This window comes from Sciurus carolinensis, chromosome 9 (assembly GCF_902686445.1).
Source record: "Sciurus carolinensis chromosome 9, mSciCar1.2, whole genome shotgun sequence".
NCBI lineage: Eukaryota > Metazoa > Chordata > Mammalia > Rodentia > Sciuridae > Sciurus > Sciurus carolinensis.
In genome coordinates, this window is record NC_062221.1 from 137,707,081 (window position 1) to 137,726,031 (window position 18,951).

The 18,951-nt window shown below is 58.5% G+C and overlaps 1 pseudogene; it reads left to right on the forward strand.

Annotated features, from left to right (window-relative positions):
* The first annotated feature begins 2,538 nt into the window (after positions 1–2,538).
* Positions 2,539–10,170, forward strand: LOC124993768 (atrophin-1-like; annotated as a pseudogene).
* Positions 10,171–18,951: the final 8,781 nt, after the last annotated feature.

Below are 18,951 nucleotides of genomic sequence, written 5' to 3' on the forward strand. Positions count from 1 at the left end.
TAAAGTTGCTTCCTGAAAATTCCTCAGGCGTCCAGACTCATCTGTCCTACATTAATACCTCAGCTAAATTAACAAGACTGACAACTCTAAATGCTGGCAAAGACATAGAACAACCGGGACTCCCCTGCCCTGCCTGTGGAGATGTCAAACCGTACAAACACTTCGGCGAACTCCTTGGCAGATTCTTACAAAGTTAAATATTTACAGCTCAAAGACCTGGTAATTCTACTCTTGGGTAGTTTTCCAAAATAAACAAAAACTGAAAGAAAACAAAACCTTGTATGTGAATATTCATACGAGTTGAGGCCTATTGGGCAAAAATTGGAACCAACCTCAATTTTTAGCAATGGAAAATGGAAAGGCAATTTTTAAATAAACAGACAATGAAAATATCAGTCAGAAATAAAAAAAGAAGCAGACGACTGACTGTGGACTGGATATTTGTGTCCCTCCCCTGCAAATGCCTGTGTGGAAGCTCTAACGCCAGGGTGTGGCATCAGGAGGAGGAGCCTATGGAGGTTAGGGGTGGAGCCCTCATGAAGGGCCAGGGGCTCCGGCACTCTTGGTTTTCCCTGTAGGACGACTGAGAAGGCGGCCGTGTGCGGATGCCCTCACCAGGGGCTCAGCCATGGGGCCCCTTGATCTGGGGCTACCCCCGCCAGAACCAAAAGAAGCAAATGCCTTTATGTAAGCCAGTGGTCTGTGGCCTTCTGCTACCGCAGCCTGCAGGGACTAAGACGCCACACACACCTGCAACATCCTGAGTCTCCAGGATGGTCTGCTGAGCCAGAGCATGCGCGTGAGCGTGCAGCTGTGAGCCGCGCCTAAGCAGGTGGAGGGGTGCCTGCTGCCGGGGGCCCCTCTGTGACCACCTAACAGTCCTGCTTGGTTCTGGCGGCTGGAAAGTCCGAGAGCAGGACACCAGCATCTGCTGGGAGCTTCCACACGGTGCCGTCTCGTGGCAGGAGGCGGAAGAGTGAGAACGCAAGGGCACAGCAAAGGGGAGCGAGCTCACTAGTGACAAACTGCTCCGGCCACGCAGCCCTAGTGCGTTCACGCTGGTGGCGGCCACGCCCCACACCTGCTCCTCAGGCCCCACCGCCCACCACAGCTGCACTGGGGCTTCAGTTTCCTACACAGGAACTCCGGGAGCCACATTCCAACCACAGCAGTGGTTGCCTCTGCAGGGGTCACAGAGACGCCGGGGAGGCACACAGGGGTCACCCTCATGGGACAAAATGTTCAGTACCAAGGCCTCTGCCTGGGGGAAGGGGTTGTGCGGCTCGACTCTCTTGCCAAGGGGTCAGGGCATCCGCTTTTCTTATTTCTGTCCCAGATGTGGAACAGAAGGAATGGCAGCCTGGTGGGGTTTCAAATCACCACTCATCAAACGTGAAAATAGAAAAAGCTACAAACTCTTTATTACACATCCAACTGAAATGCTTAGTATGTATGATTTCACTCGAGGCAAACTTATCTTTGTTTTTAAAAAAGACTAATAAAAGGGAAAAAGTTGATAAAGCAAAGACGGAACCAGAGAAAATGCAATAGCATCTTCCAAGTACTGGCAGAAACATCTGTCAACCTATCATTTTATACCCAGCGAAGCTGGCCTCAAAACCCGGTGAAAGAGACACGCTCAGCTGGACACAGACGGGAAGAATTTACCGCCCACAGAGCCTATGGAGAGAAACTGAAAACACTCTTCAAGAAGAGAGAAGGTCTTTCCAGACGAAGGTGGCGAACTAAGAAGTAACGGTGAGCAGACAGGGGTGAGCGGGGTACACCCCTACGGTGCCAACTGCATGCACGACGGCCAGTGACATCCGATCTGTGGGGGCTCAGGCAGGAAAACCCCACACTCACACGACCTGGCCACGGTGCCCTGCCTCTGCGTGCTGCCTGCCACGGGTGCCGGCTGCTCAGCAGTGTCGAGCCAGAGCTGCTCTGGCCTCTGCGTCCAGCCCTTTGTGTGAACCCCGGGATGGAGCTGCTGGATCGTAGGCGTGTGTGAGTTCAACCTTTTTTAAAAATATTAGATTTTGTTTAAAAAAAAAGAAAAAAAAAACTAAGCAGCAAGTATGGAGCTGGCCTGTCCACCTCACCTGCACTCGCTGGCCTCCTGGTCAGTACCCAGGACGGTAGCGGGCACGGCAGGACCCGTCCCCTAGGGCGCACCAGCCCCCCGAGCCTGGGGCTTGCAGGAGGGGCCCTCTTGGTGCTGACGGATCTGTGGGGCTGACCAAGGCGGGGTGGCCGGCCCCACATGGCGCGTCACCAGAAGCACTGATCCTGCCCGCCTCTTGCCTTTTCCCGGTGACCTCGCCTTTCACGGAGCGCCGCGGTGCTGGGCCCACGCGGCCTGAAGTCTTGGCAGACGGCTCCCCTCCACGGGCTGCCAGCACCTGGGTTCCCTCCACATCGCTTCAGGACTCGGTGGCTCGTTCGGCTTCTGCTAAGTGACGTTCCGTCGTCGGGATCTACCGCAGCGTGCCCGCTCACCCGCGAGGGCTTTCTGGGGGCGTCCCAGCTTCAGCCATGACGAACGAAGCTGAAGACGTGTGCGTGCAGGGACAGGCCAAGGCAAATGCCCAGGCCATGGGGCCATCTGCTACGGGCACGTGCAGTTGGCAGCACATCTCTGAGCTCCCGAGTGGTGGTGCCACGCTGCCTTCTGCCAGCCGCGGGAGCTCTGCCCGCCCGCCGTGCTGTCAGTGTCTCAGAGCATGTCCCCCGGCTCCGTGTGAGTGGCTGCCTCCCACCCTGCCAATACCTGGCGTGCTGCTCACTCTCTTCTAAGGTGAAACATCCTTCTCTGAGCCTCATACTGCTTCCATAGTGACTGTGGTGGGATGGCTCTGCTGAGTCTTCTGCTCAGGTCTGAGCCAGGCTGAGCGAGGTGGCCGTCTGGTGAGTCCGCTGGCGAGACCGGAGCAGATCAGGCTGCGCTTCCAAGCTCACACACCTGCCGGCAGAACTCAGTTCCCTGCCATTGCGGCACTGCAGGGGCTTCAGTGTCCTGCTGGCTGCTGCCCCCGGGCCAGCCCAGCCCCTCAGGCACCTGTGCTTCCTGCTATGTGGGGTTCTCCAGCTGGGCACGGGCTCACTGCTCAAAGTCGCTGAGGGAGACCCAGCAGCATGATGCTGAACCTCTGCACCTGGTCACCTTTACACCTTAACCTCACCTTTACAAGTGGCGTCCAGGGGGTTGGAAGCAAGTCATGCATCTTTCCCACATTCACGCGGGGGTGGGGGGCAATGCAGGGGTGGACTTCAGGTTTGGACAGGGTGCATCTCCCAGGCCAACCACAAACATAAAGCTGGGAAAAGTTAGAAAACTAAAACAAACACAGACCTTTAAATGTGAAGGACACAGAAAGTATTCTGGAAATAGAAGAAATCTTACAAAAATCGTCACGAATATCCTCCGGGAGATGAAGACAATTACACTCATAAGACAAAATCAGCGTGGAGTGCAAGAGAAGCCACCAGAGGCCAGAGGCGTGTGTGGGACATGGTGACATTCCAGTCGCGGGTCACGAAGACAGGGAGGTTCCAGCAAGCAGAGCCTCTTCTTATTCCCAGAGGTCCCCGGCAACATATCTTATTTTATTTTTCAAGGTTGAACAATTAATTATCTTGTGAATATAATGAGCTCTTTTTTTATCTTTACAGACTGCATTTCGATTTACTGTACACAAATGGAGCACAACTTTTCATTTCTCTGGTTGCACACGCTGTAGGGTCACACATCCGTGCAATCATACATGTACATACATGTACCTAGGTAGTGATGTCTGTCTTAGTCCACCTTCTTTCCTTCCCCCGCCCTCATTTCCTCAACACAATCCAAAGCTCCTCTTTATCCCCTTCCCCTGTTATGAATCAGCATCCACTTATCAGAGAGAACATTGGTCCCCCCGCTACATATTTTAAGTCGATCAGATGATATAAATGAATATATGCAGGATTGTATGCTACAACAGTTCTGGGTGTGGTGGTGCACACTTGTAAACCCAGCAACTCGGAGGCTGAGGTGGGAGGATTGACATTCAAGGCCACACTCACAACTTAGCAAGACCCTCTCTCAGAATGAAAAATAAAAAGGACTGGGGGTGTGGCTTGATGGTTAAGTGCCCCTGGGTCCAATCCCCAGTACGGGGGGAAAGGTTAGAATGGAAAGTTCCAGAAGAAATGAGCTGAGATGGATTGCCTTTGTGTGTGTGGGGGGGCAGTTAGGTGGAGTGGATAAGCTGTTTTACACCCTTTTAATCATAGATATGTTATTAAATGTCTGATGACATCATGTGGACTTTTAAAAGGAATAAGGCCATGTCAGGCCGGTAGTGGCACCGGGGTTTCAACCTAGAACAGGGGACTCACAGCACCATCTTGGCCAGGTAACCTGGTCTGCATTTTGGACCAGCCCTGTGGATCCCAACCCTGGTCTCTGAGTGGATGTGTTGGTGGCTGCAGTCACTTGGGTCAAGTAACCCGCACTGATGCCAGGTTACCTGTTAGATAGAAGCGGAGTCACTTAGCGCCCTGGAGGACAAAGGCTGGGTGTCACCTGGTCTTCTTTTCATCAGTGTGGTCTTCCAAGTCTTGGCCAAGCCACCCTCCCTACATTAAGTATTCATGTCTCAGTTTACGATCCACGGCCATCAGCTTTAATAGACTTGAGGACCAAAGCGTCAATTCCACCTCTCGCTGCTTCAGGGGTTCGCCCGTGTGACTCACCATCCACTCGCCTCGGGTGAGGGGTTCCAGGAGGCAGCTCTTTCTGTGAAGTCAGGGACATCGTGGGCATTGGCTACATGGTCGAGAGCTGAGGGATTCCCTCCTCAGTAGGATTCCACTTTAAATCTAGGTCTGGGGCTTTAGGAGGAAAACTAAAGGAAGAATTTGGGATTCCCACTGAGTTCAAGGATCTGCAGCCAAAGCAAAGCAAAACTGAGTCAAACCAGCAGTGTGAGGGGTGATCTCAGACTTTCCTGAGAGGGTGGGAGAATTCACAATCTCTTTCCCAAGGACGCAGCCTAACGACCTGCCTTGGCTTAAATTCTGGATCCATCTCCTGGTGCTTCCCTGGAAGGTTTCGAGGAAGAGCAGAGGGGCCTGGGCAAGGCTGGGGCCCTGGGGTCTTGGAGAGGGAGCGGGAACGAGGGATTTGAACCTTTTCCTACGTGCTGTGGGTGGCTCACTCGCTCCGTCTTAGGAGACTGTACAAAGACTCCGTCGGCTTTCCTTCTCCTTTTCCTTCTGATCATCTACCCAGAGTCTTCTGAGCCCTACCTCGTGGCTTTGCAGAAGGAGCAGGAAGGTCCGGGTCTGGACCCGTGCCCTACCCTAAGAGCACTGGCTGTGGCAGAGGTTTGGACTGGAGTGTGCGCGTGAAGCCCCCGGTGAGCCCAGAGACCAGGACCAAGGGTGAAGGTGACAGAGGGAGGTTGGGCCTTCACCACAGCCAGGAAGCCCAGGAACTCTGCTGGGGCCAGGGTGTGAGGTGTGGAAAGGCAGTTGTCCAGAGTCAGCAGGAAGAAGCATCAGGATGGAGTGTGGGCCACAGGGGGCGTCCAGGACGGCCCTGAGCCGGTCACCACACAGCTGGACGCCCAAAGCTGTCTCTTCCTAGGGGCGCTGGGGACCGTGGGGCCCCTGAGAAATGCTGGGTCTGAACTGCACGGTGGGGAAGCCCTGGGGACCACGGAGGAGCCGGCCGTGGCCTGAGAGAGACGCGGGCACAGGCCTGCAGATGAGGACACTTCGGCAGACACAGAAAGTCAGGCCCAGGCAGGACCTGCCCACTCCCAGGTCTTCTAAGGACCCCCGTCACGGGCAACCCACACCAAGGCACACGGGGAACCAGCTTGTGAAGGAGGAGAAATCCAGAGCCCGGCAACCTGAGGCCCTCTGCTGGGCTGCCTCCTGCCCCGGGGACCTGCCGACCCCACAGCGTCTTAATGGCACCTGCGGACCTGTTTGCAGTGCTCTCTGCGATTGCCTGTCCTTATAAAGAACTACGCTGTTCGTGTACTAATAGCTCATGTCGTGGTGGTGCTCGGAATTTATAAAATCTCTCCTTTCATGTAAAGTCACTTTTTTTGGTACCAGGGATTGAACCCAAGAGCGCTTAACCACTGAGCCGCATCCCCAGACCTTTTTATGCTTTATTTTTGAGACAGGGACTCACTAAGTTGCTTAGGGCCTCGCTAAGTTGCTGAGACTGGCCTTGAACTTGAGATCCTCCTGCCTCAGCCTCCTGAGTCACTAGGATTACAGGTGTACACTACCACGCCTGGGCTAGAGTCACTTATTCTTCAAAAAAGAAAGAAAGGGGCCCGCCCACAGCCCCGCGTCAGGCCGGGTCCTCGGGCCCGGGACCCATTTCGGTGGCACCGCCGGCCTCGGGGAGGGGCGACGGGGTGAGGGAGACCACTGCAGGGAAGGGGCGGGGCCGCGGGCGAGGCCGCCTCGGGGGCGGGGGCCGCGCGAGTGCGGGCGGCGCAGGGCGGGGGCATTCCGGGGAGAGGCAGCGGGCCTGGGCGGGGGAGAGCGAGAGCGAGGGCACCGATCCGGGTTTGCTTCGGGGGCCGGCAGGCCATCGGGCCGGCAGGGGAACAAGGCATAAAGACTCAATGTCAATGAGGAGTGGACGGAAGAAAGAGGCCCCTGGGCCCCGAGAAGGACTGAGATCCAGGGGCCGGGCCTCTCCTGGAGGAGTCAGCACATCAGCACTGATGGCAAAGTCGAAAAGTCCAGGCTGACAGCCAAGAAGGCCGGGTAGAGGAAGCTTCCACGCTGAAAGTCACCAAGCAGGGCCGGAGTGAGCAGATCTGAGAGAGAGAAAGCCAGGAGACCCGTGCACCAAAAAAGACCAAGACTGAGGAGCTCCCTCGGCCACAGTCTCCCTCTGATCTGGAGAGCTCGGATGGGCGAAGCCTCAACCATGATGGCAGCAGTGACCCCAGGGGTATAGACCAGGACAACCGAAGCATGGCCCCCAGCATCTACAGCCCTGGGAGTGTGGAGAACGACTCTGATTCATCTTCTGGCTTGTCCCAGGGCCCGTCCCGTCCCTACCATCCGCCTCCACTCTCTCCTCCCTCGCCTCCACAGGCAGACAGCACCCCCGACAGTCAGATCCTGGCTTGGAACCCCATTCCTCTGTGATGCCCACTGGATATCATGCTCCCATGGAGCCCCCCACATCCAGAACGTTCCAGGCTCCTCCTGGGGCCCCTCCTCCTCACCCACAGCTCTATCCTGGGGGAGCTGGTGGAGGAGTTTTATCTGGACCCCCAATGGGTCCCAAAGGAGGAGGGGCTGTCTCTTCAGTGGGGGCCCCTAGTGGGGGTAAGCAGCACCCCCCACCCACAACCCCATCTCACTATCAAGCTCTGGAGCTAGTGGTGCTCCCCCAACAAAGCCACCTAACCTCTGCTCCACCACCAGCCACTTCCCTTGTGTCACACCAAACCTGCCCCCACCTGCCCTGAGACCCCTCAACAATGCCTCTGCCTCTCCTCCCGGCCTGGGGCCCAGCCACTCCCTGGACATCTTCCCTCTCCTCGTGCCATGGCTCAGGGCATGGGTGGACTTCCTCCTGGCCCAGAGAAGGGCCCAACTCTGGCTCCCTCACCCCACCCTCTGCCTCCTGCTTCCTCCTCTTCTGCCCCAGCCCCCCAGTGAGGTATCCTTATTCATCGTCTAGCAGTAGCCCTGTGGCACCTCTTCTTCCAGTTCTTCCTCCTCTTCCTCCGCTCCCCAGTACCCAGCTCCCCAGGCATTGCCCAGTGACCCCCACTCCTTCCCGCCCCCAACAAGCCTCTCTGTCTCCAATCAGCCTCCCAAGTATACTCAGCCGTCCCTCCCATCCCAGGCTGTGTGGAGCCAGGGTCCCCCTCCACCTGCTCCCTATGATCATCTCTTGGCCAACAGCAATGCCCATCCAGGCCCCTTCCCTTCTTCGGGGGGGCAATCCACTACCCACCCACCCGCCCCAGCACATCACCATCGCCACCAGCAGCAGCATGGAAGCTGTGGGCCCCTCCACCTGGGGCATATCCCCATCCTCTGGAGAGCAGTGGCTTCCACCACGCACACCCTTACACCATGTCTCCCGCCCTGGGGTCTCTGAGGCCCTACCCATCGGGGCCAACACACTTGCCCCCCCCCCATGGTCAGGTGTCCTACAGCCAAGCAGACTCCAATGACCCCCCGTCTCCTCTTCTTCCAACTCTTCCCCTTCTCAAGGGTCCTACCCATGTTCACATCCCTCCCCTTCTCGGGGCCCCCAAGGGGCGCCCTAACCCTTCCCACAGGTGCCTCCGGTCACCACCTCCTCTGCTACCCTTTCCACGGTCACTGCCACCGTGGCGTCCTTGCCAGCAGGCTACAAAACTGCTTCCCCACCTGGGCCCCCACCCTATGGCAAGAGAGCCTCATCCCCGGGGTCCTACAAGACAGCCACCCCACCTGGATACAAGCCCGGGTCACCACCCTCCTTCAGAACGGGGACCCACCGGGCTTTCGAGGCACCTCCCCGCCAGCAGGCCCAGGGACATTCAAGCCAGGCTCACCTATGGTGAGTTCCGGGCCCTTGCCACCTGCAGGGCCCTCAAGCTGTCATCTCTGCCACAACCACCTGCGGCCCCTGCCTCAGGGCCACCTCTGAGTGCCATGCAGATTAAACAAGAACCAGCTGAGGAGTATGAGACCCCAGAGAGCCCTGTGCCTCCAGCCCGCAGCCCCTCGCCCCCTCCCAAGGTGGTAGACGTGCCCAGCCACGCCAGTCAGTCTGCCAGGTTTAACAAACACCTAGACCGCGGCTTCAACTCATGCGTGCGCAGCGACTTGTACGTCGTGCCGCTGGAGGGCTCCAAGCTGGCCAAGAAGCGGGCCGACCTAGTGGAGAAGGTGCGGCGCGAGGCTGAATAGCGCGCGTGCGCGGAAGAAAAGGAGCGGGAACGGGAACAGGAACGGGAACGCGAAAAGCAGCGCGGGCGCGAGAAAGAGCGCGAGCTCCGTCGCAGAGTGAAGTTGACCCACGAGGGCCGTGCTCCAGTGGAGTGCCCTCCTCTGGGCCCAGTGCCCCATCGCCCTCCATGTGAGCCTGGTAGTGCCGTAGCTACGATGCCCCCCTACCTGGGTCCTGACACTCCAGCCCTGCGCACTCTTGGCGAATATGCCCGACCTCATGTCATGTCTCCTGGCAATCGAAACCATCCATTCTACGTGCCACTGGGGGCAGTGGACCCAGGGCTTCTGGGTCACAATGTCCCAGCCCTATACAGCAGTGATCCAGCTGCCCGGGAGAGGGAGCGGGAAGCCGTGAACGAGACCTCCGTGATCGTCTCAAGCCTGGCTGCGAGGTGAAGCCTAGTGAGCTGGAACCCCTACATGGGGTTCCTGGGCCAGGCCTGGACCCCTTCCCCCGACATGGGGCCCTGGCTCTGCAGCCTGGCCCTCCTGGCCTGCACCCTTTCCCTTTTCATCTGAGCCTGGGGCCCCCGGAGCGAGAATGTCTAGCGCTGGCAGCTGGGCCAGCCCTGCGGCCCGACATGTCCTCTGCTGAGCGACTGGCAGCTGAGAGGCAACATGCAGAAAGGGTGGCAGCCCTGGGCAGTGACCCACTGGCCCGGCTGCAGATGCTCAACGTGAGCCCTCATCACCACCAGCACCCTCACATCCACTCTCACCTGCCATTCATGCAGCCTCTGCCTCAGTGCACCCTCTCATTGACCCCCTGGCCTCAGGGTCTCACCTTACCCGGATTCCCTACCCAGCTGGGACCCTCCCTAACCCCTTTCTTCCTCACCCTCTGCACGAGAACAAAGTTCTTCATCACCAGCTCTTTGCTGCCCGCGACCTGCTAGCCTTCCTCTCTGCCCTGAAGTCCGAAGCCCATCAGCTGCAGGCCATGCACACACATGCTTGGCACTGGAGCAGCAGCAGTGGCTTCAGGCTCATCACCCGCTGCACAGCATCCCGCTACCTGCCCAGGAGGACTACTACAGTCACCTGAAGAAAGAAAGTGACAAGCCACTGTAGAACTTGGGATCAAGAGAACTCCAGGGCTCCTACATCTGAACCTTGAAGGACCCCCTTCTGGCTGCCACCCAGAGCTGAGGAGAGGGTGCTGTTCAGTTGCAGGGCCTCCGCAGCTGGGCAAGAGGGAGGGAGGAAATAAGGAAGAGACAGAAGGCCAAGGTCCAGGAGGTGTGCAGAGGTGGGGAGGTGGCAAGGGTGGGGACAGAAAGCGCCCAGTATCTTGGACCAGGTCCCTCTTCCTTGTATCCTGCTTTCCTCCTCCCCTAGGCCCCACCCTCCATGGTCACTCCCCAACCCCATTGGTGTGAGTATTTCTGTTAGATGTGGCTGTTTTGCGTAGCATCATGTGCTGCCCTGCCCCTGCCCAATCCCTGTGTGCACGCCCCTCTGCAATGTATGCCCCGCCCCCTCCCCACATTAATAATTGATATATATAAATATCTATATGATACTCTTTAAAAAACATCCCAACCAAAACCAACCAAACAAAAATATCCTCACAACTCCCCAAGGTGGGGGGGGGGGGGAAAGAAAGGAAGAGAGGAAGGAAGGAAGGAAGGAAGGAAGGAAGGAAGGAAGGAAGATAAAAAAGAAGCTGCAACTCATCCCTCCCACCCAGCAGCAGCTAACAGCCTGGATCCTCTGGACTGGGATCCCTTATGGGGACTCGGCCCACCCAGGGTCCTCCCATCCCCTTGGATGGGCCAGCAGCAGGAACTGGCAGCATTAGCAGACTCCCTGAGCAGACAGAGGCCAGGTGCCACCAGCTCTGCACACCCACGGGTTCCCGGGGCAGCTGTGGGAGCGGAGGCCGCTGGGTGCAGGGTTCACAGGCAGCAGCCACTGTGCCCTGCCGCTGCTGTTCCAGAGGAGACGACTCAGGACCATCTGTGCACTGGCCCTGCAGCCGTGGCGCCGAGACTCCTCAACACCAGCTCCCCGAGAGCACCGCGTCCTGAGGCCACGCTGAAGGCCTCGGGGCCCCTTCCCTGTCCCGGGAGGCTGTGGGCGCTTTGACCTCCTGCCGGAAGGCTGCCTGCCCAGGGTGCAGGCATCAGGGGGCAGCCTCCACAGGGCCCGTGTCTAGATTTTCCCAGAGCCGCCAAGGACCCCTCTCCTAGGAGGTCACTGAGGCCAGAGCAACAGATCCAAGGGGTCAGGCTACAGGGCCAGGGATGCCCCCCTCAGGGGCAGAGGGCTGCTGGACAGGTCAGAGGAAAGCGGGGCCTGGCTTCCCGCTGGGCCTCCCCCACCACTCAGGAGGACTCGGAGCCCGAGCTCGCAAAGGCCTCTCCCAGCACCTGAAGGGCTGCATTTCTAACTGTCACCTGCTCCTGCCGCCCACAGTGACCTGGGTCTCTTCCCCTCTGAACAGCTCTCCCTGCCGGTGACTCACCCAGGGATTGAGAGGCAGCCACCTGGGCGGCCACCTGGGAGGCCAGACCCTGTGCAGACTGGTCCACGTGCACTGTGAGCTGCATGAGTCAGGGTGGCTGGTGGGAACTGGTGCCACCCGGCCCTGGGCTCCGGCGCCCTCGCGCCCTGCCAGCAGGGCTCTGCACAGGGCTCTTCCAAAGGCCGCTGCAGCTCCCTCAAGTTCAGTGCAGATGAAGCCACTCGGCACTTCCAGGTCTGGGCTCTTGGTCAGAGCTGGGCCCTGGCCCATGCAGCTGGGCTCGCAATGTGAGGTCAGCCTGAAACGCAGCAGGCAGCAAGTGACCCCAGGGGTCAGGAGCAGCTCGACGTCTTGGGACCACCGAGTCACAGGAAGGACAGAGCATCGTCCATCCGTGGGCATTTGAAATCACCAGCAAGCGAGACCCAAAAGTCTAAGGGAAGCTGGCGCCTGGGCCACCATGGAAGAGGGTGACCAGTGATGGGGTCAGTGAGGCTGTGCCAGCACTTGGTCCCTAGAAGGAGCAAGTCCCCTCCCTCTTTCAGACTCCGCCTCTCCACTATGGCCTTCTGTCCAATGGTGACCAGAACACCGTCCATGGGGCGTCTGTTCACGGGGCCAAACCACTAGAAGGAGGAGGCGCAGCACACCAGAGCACGCCGCCCTGTGGGCTTCCTGGGCGGGGAGAGGGTGGCATGGCGCCAGAGCGTGGCCTCCTTGGCCGTCTGGTGCCAGGGAGGAGCCTCTTCCCTGATGCCTCGGGGCTCTGCCTGTTATTACATGTCCCCTTGTGCCACAGGGTCTAACCCGCACAGATTCTGCAGCCTTCAGAGAAAAGGTAGAATAGGGAGGAGACCCAGGGAGGACACGGGGGCCCCAGCCCCCTGTCCCCAGAAGAGCCGCTTAGCCTTTGTGCTCTCTTCAGGATCCAGAGAGGGAGACGCAAACTGAGCATCCCTGGGACACTAGGCAATTCCTCCACCACACTCCACGTCTCCAAAGGACCTTGGTTCCACCAGGTCAGGTGATTTCCCATCCCAAGGTCTCAGATCTTGGTGGCCCCAAGCACCACGGAAGTGGACCAGGCCTTGGTCCAGGAGCCCAGACCCTTACAGAGGATGGGGCAGGCCTTTCCCAGGCAGGAGGCTCTGAAGGCAGGTGCTGGAGGCTGGAGGGGGCCAGTGAGGTCTTGGGAAGGTCCTCCAAGGGCAACCACAGCTGGGACAGGGAGAGGGGCCCAGATGGCAGGGGACAGGCACCTGAGACCCTTGGTGAAGGACCCTGGTCACTGTGAGAGATGCTGCAAAGCCACCTGCCAGGCCTTCTCTGCCCCCACCCCAGACGAGGGGGAGGCTGGTTGAGCAGGTTGGCTTGACTTACCAAGGACAACCCCAGTCCAGCCGGTCAGGCACCCTTACCACTTCCTGCCACTGGCCTCGGGGACCTGCCCTCCGCTGTCCCCAGTGGCTGAGCTCAGGTTCTCTGCATCACCACGGTGGGGCAGAAGACCCGGGCCCCTCGGGTCCTCACAGATGCGTCGCACAGAGAGGATGCTCCCTCCTGGCCAGGGCGGGGCTGAGGCAGGCGGTGGGCCCACGGGCACCCAGGAAGGCTGCTCTCTGCAGGGGTGAGGGCAGCCGGAGGCTGAGTGGACTCGTCCCAGCAAGCCCGGAATCAAGGAGGCCCCCGAGGCCCCCTTTCCCCTTGCTGGGTCTCCACCCACACCAAGTCTGTGCCAGCCCCAGTCTCTGAACAGCAGACCCCAGCATTGCAGCTGTCCCTCCCCAGTCACAGGGTGGCAGCAGCGCTGGAGACAGCCGAGGACACTCCTGAGCCAGCACAGAGGTGACAGGTGCTGCTCCTGGGGTTCCGGCCACTGCAGGTCCTGGTGGAAGGACCAGGCCCCCGGCACACTGCTGGGGCTGGGACCACCAGCGTCCCCCGCCCCCTCGCTCGGGGCTCCTGGGCCAGAGCCCCTCTTCACCAGCACCTAGTCCGCAATTCTCCTCCTCTGGCTTATGTTGCTCCGAACCCAGCAACCCCCCTGAGAGCCAGGCCAGGCTGGAGCAGTTGGGTCCAGAATGTGCAGCCACGAGGGACTGTCCGTCCCCCTGACTGGGGCTGGAAAGCCAGGAGCTGGCCCTGTGAAAGCCCACCCCAGGGCCCACAGGGAGCTCCTGCGCCGGGCTGTGAGGCCTCACCTAAACCAGCACTCTAGAGGTGGCTTCGTTCTTCCCACTGCTTCATATCTGGCGTTCTAGGACTCGGTCACCCTGGACCCGAATGTTGACATCCGGGCGAGCTGGCCCTGCCTGGGTCTACTGGCTCTGGTCACGCACCAGCTTGCTCAGGAAGAATGCCGTCCTTCTGGGACACGGAGGTGGACAGGGCTCCCGAGGACACTCCCGCGGAGCCTTTGAACCGCTCCTGCGCCTCCAGAGAGGCCGGACCTCCGTCTTTGGACCTCGCTCCGCAAACACTCGTCTGGAGCCCGAGCCACGGCAGCCGCATGCCAGGCGTGTCTGAGCAGAGCTCCCCTGGGCACCGAGCCCTCCGCCCAGCGCCTCCTGCAGCCTGCCCGGGGCGCTGCACCCCAGTGGTCCCGGCTGGAGCTAGTGGGCGCCCTGGCTGGACCCCCTTTGCCTGTCCACCCACCCGCGCCACCCACAGCCCAGCAGAGACAGGTCCTGGCCTCCCCCCTCCCTTCCAGCCCCGCCCCACTGCTGGTACCAGTGCACCAGACCCAGGGCGGGCCAAACCCGCATCTCCGCCTCAGAGGGGAGCCTGTGCAGCAGGCCTGGCTCTGGTGACCGGGTGACGGGACTTCCCCAGTGGGGCCTGCTTTTAGCTTTGCTTTCGGAACCAGCGTCTGGTGGAGCTGGAACTCCGTAGGCATCTTGATTAGCCTGGGGCTCCATGCTCACCAGAGCATGTGGGGCACACTGCACAACACACCTCAGACACACAACACAGAGGCCCCGTACACCGTGGCCTGGGCGCACACCACACGGACTACACACAACACACAAGCCATGCATGCCACACATACCCTGCATAGCATACGCACAAACCACACACACCACACACATATACACCACGCACACCACACGCAGTACACGCCTCACACCACAGACGTGCCCATGTGAGCACAGCATAAGACCCACACCACACACCTCACAACACACACACATCCAGGCAGGCCATACTTTCTCAGCCACAGGTGATTCTGTGGTCAGACACTTTTCCATCTCACCTCCTGCTAAGCCGAAGGGACTAAGGCCAAGGGCTCCCTGGAGGAGGTGTCCCCACCCTGGAGATGAGGACAGGGGAGCTCAGCCCATGAAATCAGTGGCTGCCTGTGGAACAGGTCCCTGTGCCTTGGAAGGAGCACATCTGCAGGCTGCAAAGGAAAGTGACCCCAGACGTCCCCTCCATATCTGCCTTCTTCCACGCAGACCCCATGTGCCAGAGACACTCAGGGTCAGCTTGTGCTTAGGGAGGGGAGGGAGGGGTTGGGCGGCCTGCAACTCTCCAGGAGGGGAGGACCCAGCACAGGTGCCACAAGCCGCCCTCCGCACCTTTCACCCCTCGTCACAGCCCTGCAGGTGGGCAGATCCCAGGGGCCACAGGAACAGGATGCACCAGCAGGTGTTCCATCAGGGAGTGTTTGCAGGAAAGCTGAGGAGTGGACAGGCTGGTCAGGGGCAGCAGGGGTGACTTCACTACCCCCTGGCCTGGTCCTGCGAAGCACGGCATCTTACAGAATGGGAGAAAACCTTTCCCAGCTACTCCTCCCACCAGGGATGAATATCCAGAACATACAAAGAATATACTCCCCCCCCCAAAAAAGAATAAATAATAATAAACGCTGATGAGGATGTGGGGGAAAAGGTACATTCAAACAGTGTTTTGGAGACTGCAAATTAATACAAACATTTTGGGAAACATAATGGAGATTCCTCCAAAAAAACTAGAAATGGAAGCACCATATGACCCAGCTACCCCACCCCTTGGTATTTATCCACAATAACGAACATCCGCTACTGTGGAGATGCAGCCACTGCAGTCTGTGGCAGGCATCTCACAATAGCCAAGTTACAGAGCCAGCCCAGGTGCCCACCAACAGAGGAGTGGATCAGGAAAATACGGCGAATGTGCACAGTGGAGTTTTACTCTCCCATAAAGAGGAATGGAATCATTACGTTTGCTGGTGAATGGATGGACCTAGAGAACATCATGCTAAGTGAAATAAGCCAGACTCAGAAAATCAGGGGCAGAATGTTTTCTCTCCCATGAAGGAGCTGGAGCAAAGTAAAGGGGAAAGGGCTTTGGGGGGAGTCAGACATCTCAAAGATAGTAGAGGAGAAGGAGGAGGTCAAGAGGGAGAGAAGAAGGCATGAAAGGAGAGGAAATATAGTACAGATCCAACAAAACTACGTTATGGCCAGGTATAAATACACCACAGTGGATCCACCTGTATGTAAGTATAAAGCACCAAGCTCCAATAAATAGATAAATGAGTGAAAGGCAGATCGGTAAAGTAGAAGAGGAGCGAGGAGAATAGGTGGGGGCACCTGGGACTGAAATGGAGCAAACCACATTCCATGCATGAACCATTGTCAAAATGCATCCAACTTTTAGGTATAAAATGCTTAATTAAAAAAAAAATACCAAAATACTATTTCCACCTATTTAGCTGGGATGACACAGAGCTAACAGCTTGGTGACATGCTAGCTGGAAAACCTGTACAGAACAGGCATTCCCCACGCCACTTGTGGGAAGGAAAATACCGCCGCCAACACAGGGGATTCACTTGTTCACGCAGAACCCAGAGATAGACAGCACGTGACAGAGCGGCCTTGGGATTTGTCCCAAAGCCACACTGCAGAATCACTAAGGGATGCCTGCCAATGGTTCCTGCTCACTGCAGCCCCATCGTCCAAGGGGAGAACTGCCCGTCAGCTGGTGGACTGGTCCAGAAGGCCACCAGCAAGGTCCCCACGTACCACCAGAGCTGTCTCCAGGACACACAGCCAAACACAGACCAGAGGGTGGAACGTGCTACGCTTTCGTAAGAAAGGAGAATGGTAAGCGTGCACACACACACACACAACGCGCACACACACACGCACACACACACACAACACGCACACGCACACACACACACACACACACACACACACGGATGATATTTTTTAAACCATGGAAGGATTAAGCAAAATTTACTAGATCTATTACCCCTGAGGCGTAGGGAGACTGGGGAGGGGAGTGGACTGGGAGCCAGACTCTGTGAGTGGGTCTGCAAACACCTCCTAGAACACCAAACCCTGGAGGTGGCGGGGGAGCCACTGAAGCCATGGCCACGGTCCTGGATGCTGGGGCCTGCTCCCGCTGCTTCTGCCAGGGTGCGAGAATTGATGGGTACATATTCAGGCACTCTGCAGGCGGCTCGCTAAGCAGTTGCTGGTTGATGCTGGAGTACAGGGAGCCTTCCCTCCAGGACTCCATCAGACCTGGTGCCACACCAGGGACCGGGCTTTCCTTGGGTGACTGCTATGCCCACTGCATCACCCAGATCTATCTTCCTCCTTCCTTCCCTCCCTCCCTCCCTCCCTCCTTCCCTCCCTCCCTCCTTCCTTTCCTTTCCTTTCTCCCTCCCTACCTTCCTTCCTTCATTTCTCCCTCCCTCCCTCCATCCTTCCTCTTTCCCTCCCTCCCTCTTTCCTTCCCTCCTTCCTTTCCTTTCCCTCCTTTCCCTCCCTCCTTCCTTCCTTACTTCATTCCTTCCTTTCCTTTCCTCCCTACCCTCCCTCCCTCCTTTCCTTTCCTTCCTTCCTCTCTCCCTCCTTCCTTCCTTCCCTCCCTCCTTTCCTTTCCTTCCTCCCTCCTTCCCTCCCTCCTTTCCTTTCCTTCCTTCCTCCCTCCCTCCTTCCTTCCTTCCCTCCCTCCTTTCCTTTCCTTCCTCCCTCCCTCCCTCCCTCCCTCCTTCCTTCCCTCCCTCCCTCCCTCCTTCTTCCTTCCTCCTTCCCTCCTTCTTCCTTCTTCCCTCCCTCCCTCCCTCTCTCTCTCCCTCCTTCCTTCCTTCCTCCCTCCCTCCTTCCTTTCCTTTCCTTTCTCCCTCCCTACCTTCCTTCCTTCATTTCTCCCTCCCTCCCTCCCTCCATCCTTCCTCTTTCCCTCCCTCCCTCTTTCCTTCCCCCTTCCTTTCCTTTCCCTCCTTTCTCTCCCTCCTTCCTTCCTTCCTTCCCTCCCTCCTTTCCTTTCCTCCCTACCCTCCCTCCCTCCTTTCCTTTCCTTCCTTCCTCTCTCCCTCCTTCCTTCCTTCCCTCCCTCCTTTCCTTTCCTTCCTCCCTCCTTCCCTCCCTCCTTTCCTTTCCTTCCTTCCTCCCTCCCTCCCTCCTTCCTTCCCTCCCTCCTTTCCTTTCCTTCCTTCCTCCCTCCCTCCCTCCCTCCTTCCTTCCCTCCCTCCTTCCTTCCCTCCCTCCTTTCCTTTCCTTCCTCCCTCCCTCCCTCCCTCCCTCCTTCCTTCCCTCCTTCCCTCCCTCCTTCTTTCCTTTCTTCTTCTTCACAGATTTTTGATGGTGTGCAAGTAACACGGTAGTAGATTACCCTTTAAAAAGCACCGAGGTTTTGTTCGTCTCATGAAATGCCTTGACCCCTCCCCGCAGCCACACGCAGCCCGGCCCGCCCTGGCACTTCATTACACAGACCCACAAGGCAGGCCTCCTCTCGAGGGGGGAAAACGCCTTTCACAAAGCAGCCTCTGGGGCACAACTGGGCCCTGAGCACAGGACACCGAGCGGCTGCAGCCACAGCTGCCCATCCTGAGCCGTGGTCAGATCCCCCACACCCTGCAGCGCGGCAGCTAGGAGCAGCCTGTTGTAAGAAGAAGCCAGGGCCAGGAACGCAAGTGAGCTCCTGCTCAGACCCGAACAGCCACCGTGGTACCAGCTCCCCAGCTCCCTGACCAGGGTGGACCTACTGCAGCCAGACAAGGTCGGGGAGAAGCAGCTGGGCCCGTGAACTGCAGGCTTGGCAGGGGTGCAGCCCTGGGCAGGGACGGCCCCAAGGACAGCAATGGGGGGACCCCCGCAGGTAGAGCTCTGGGCACACCAGGGTGAGGGCGGGCGAGACACAGGTTCAGGTGGCAGAGGGCTTGGTCGGGTTTTCAGGGCGAGGAAGGAGAGATGTGGGAGGATCCGGGCTGGCCAGTCCTGGGGAGAGGCTCGTGGATGGCCGCGTGGCAGTGAACCCCAGGAGTGGAGATCTTTGTGTTGCTTCTCAGAGAAGATCCCCACGGAAGCGGCATAAGGAAGCAGAGAGGCAAAATCCCTCGGCCAGCTGTGCATGGCCAAGGCCTCCCATAGACACAGGGTGTGTGAATGGAGGGCACAGGGGAGGAGGGTCCCCTGCACCACCCAGCAGCCCAGGCTCCACCCCCACGCCTGACTGTGGGCTGCGGCTGAGCATCCAAACGCCAGAGCCCAGGCAGATCCGTGTG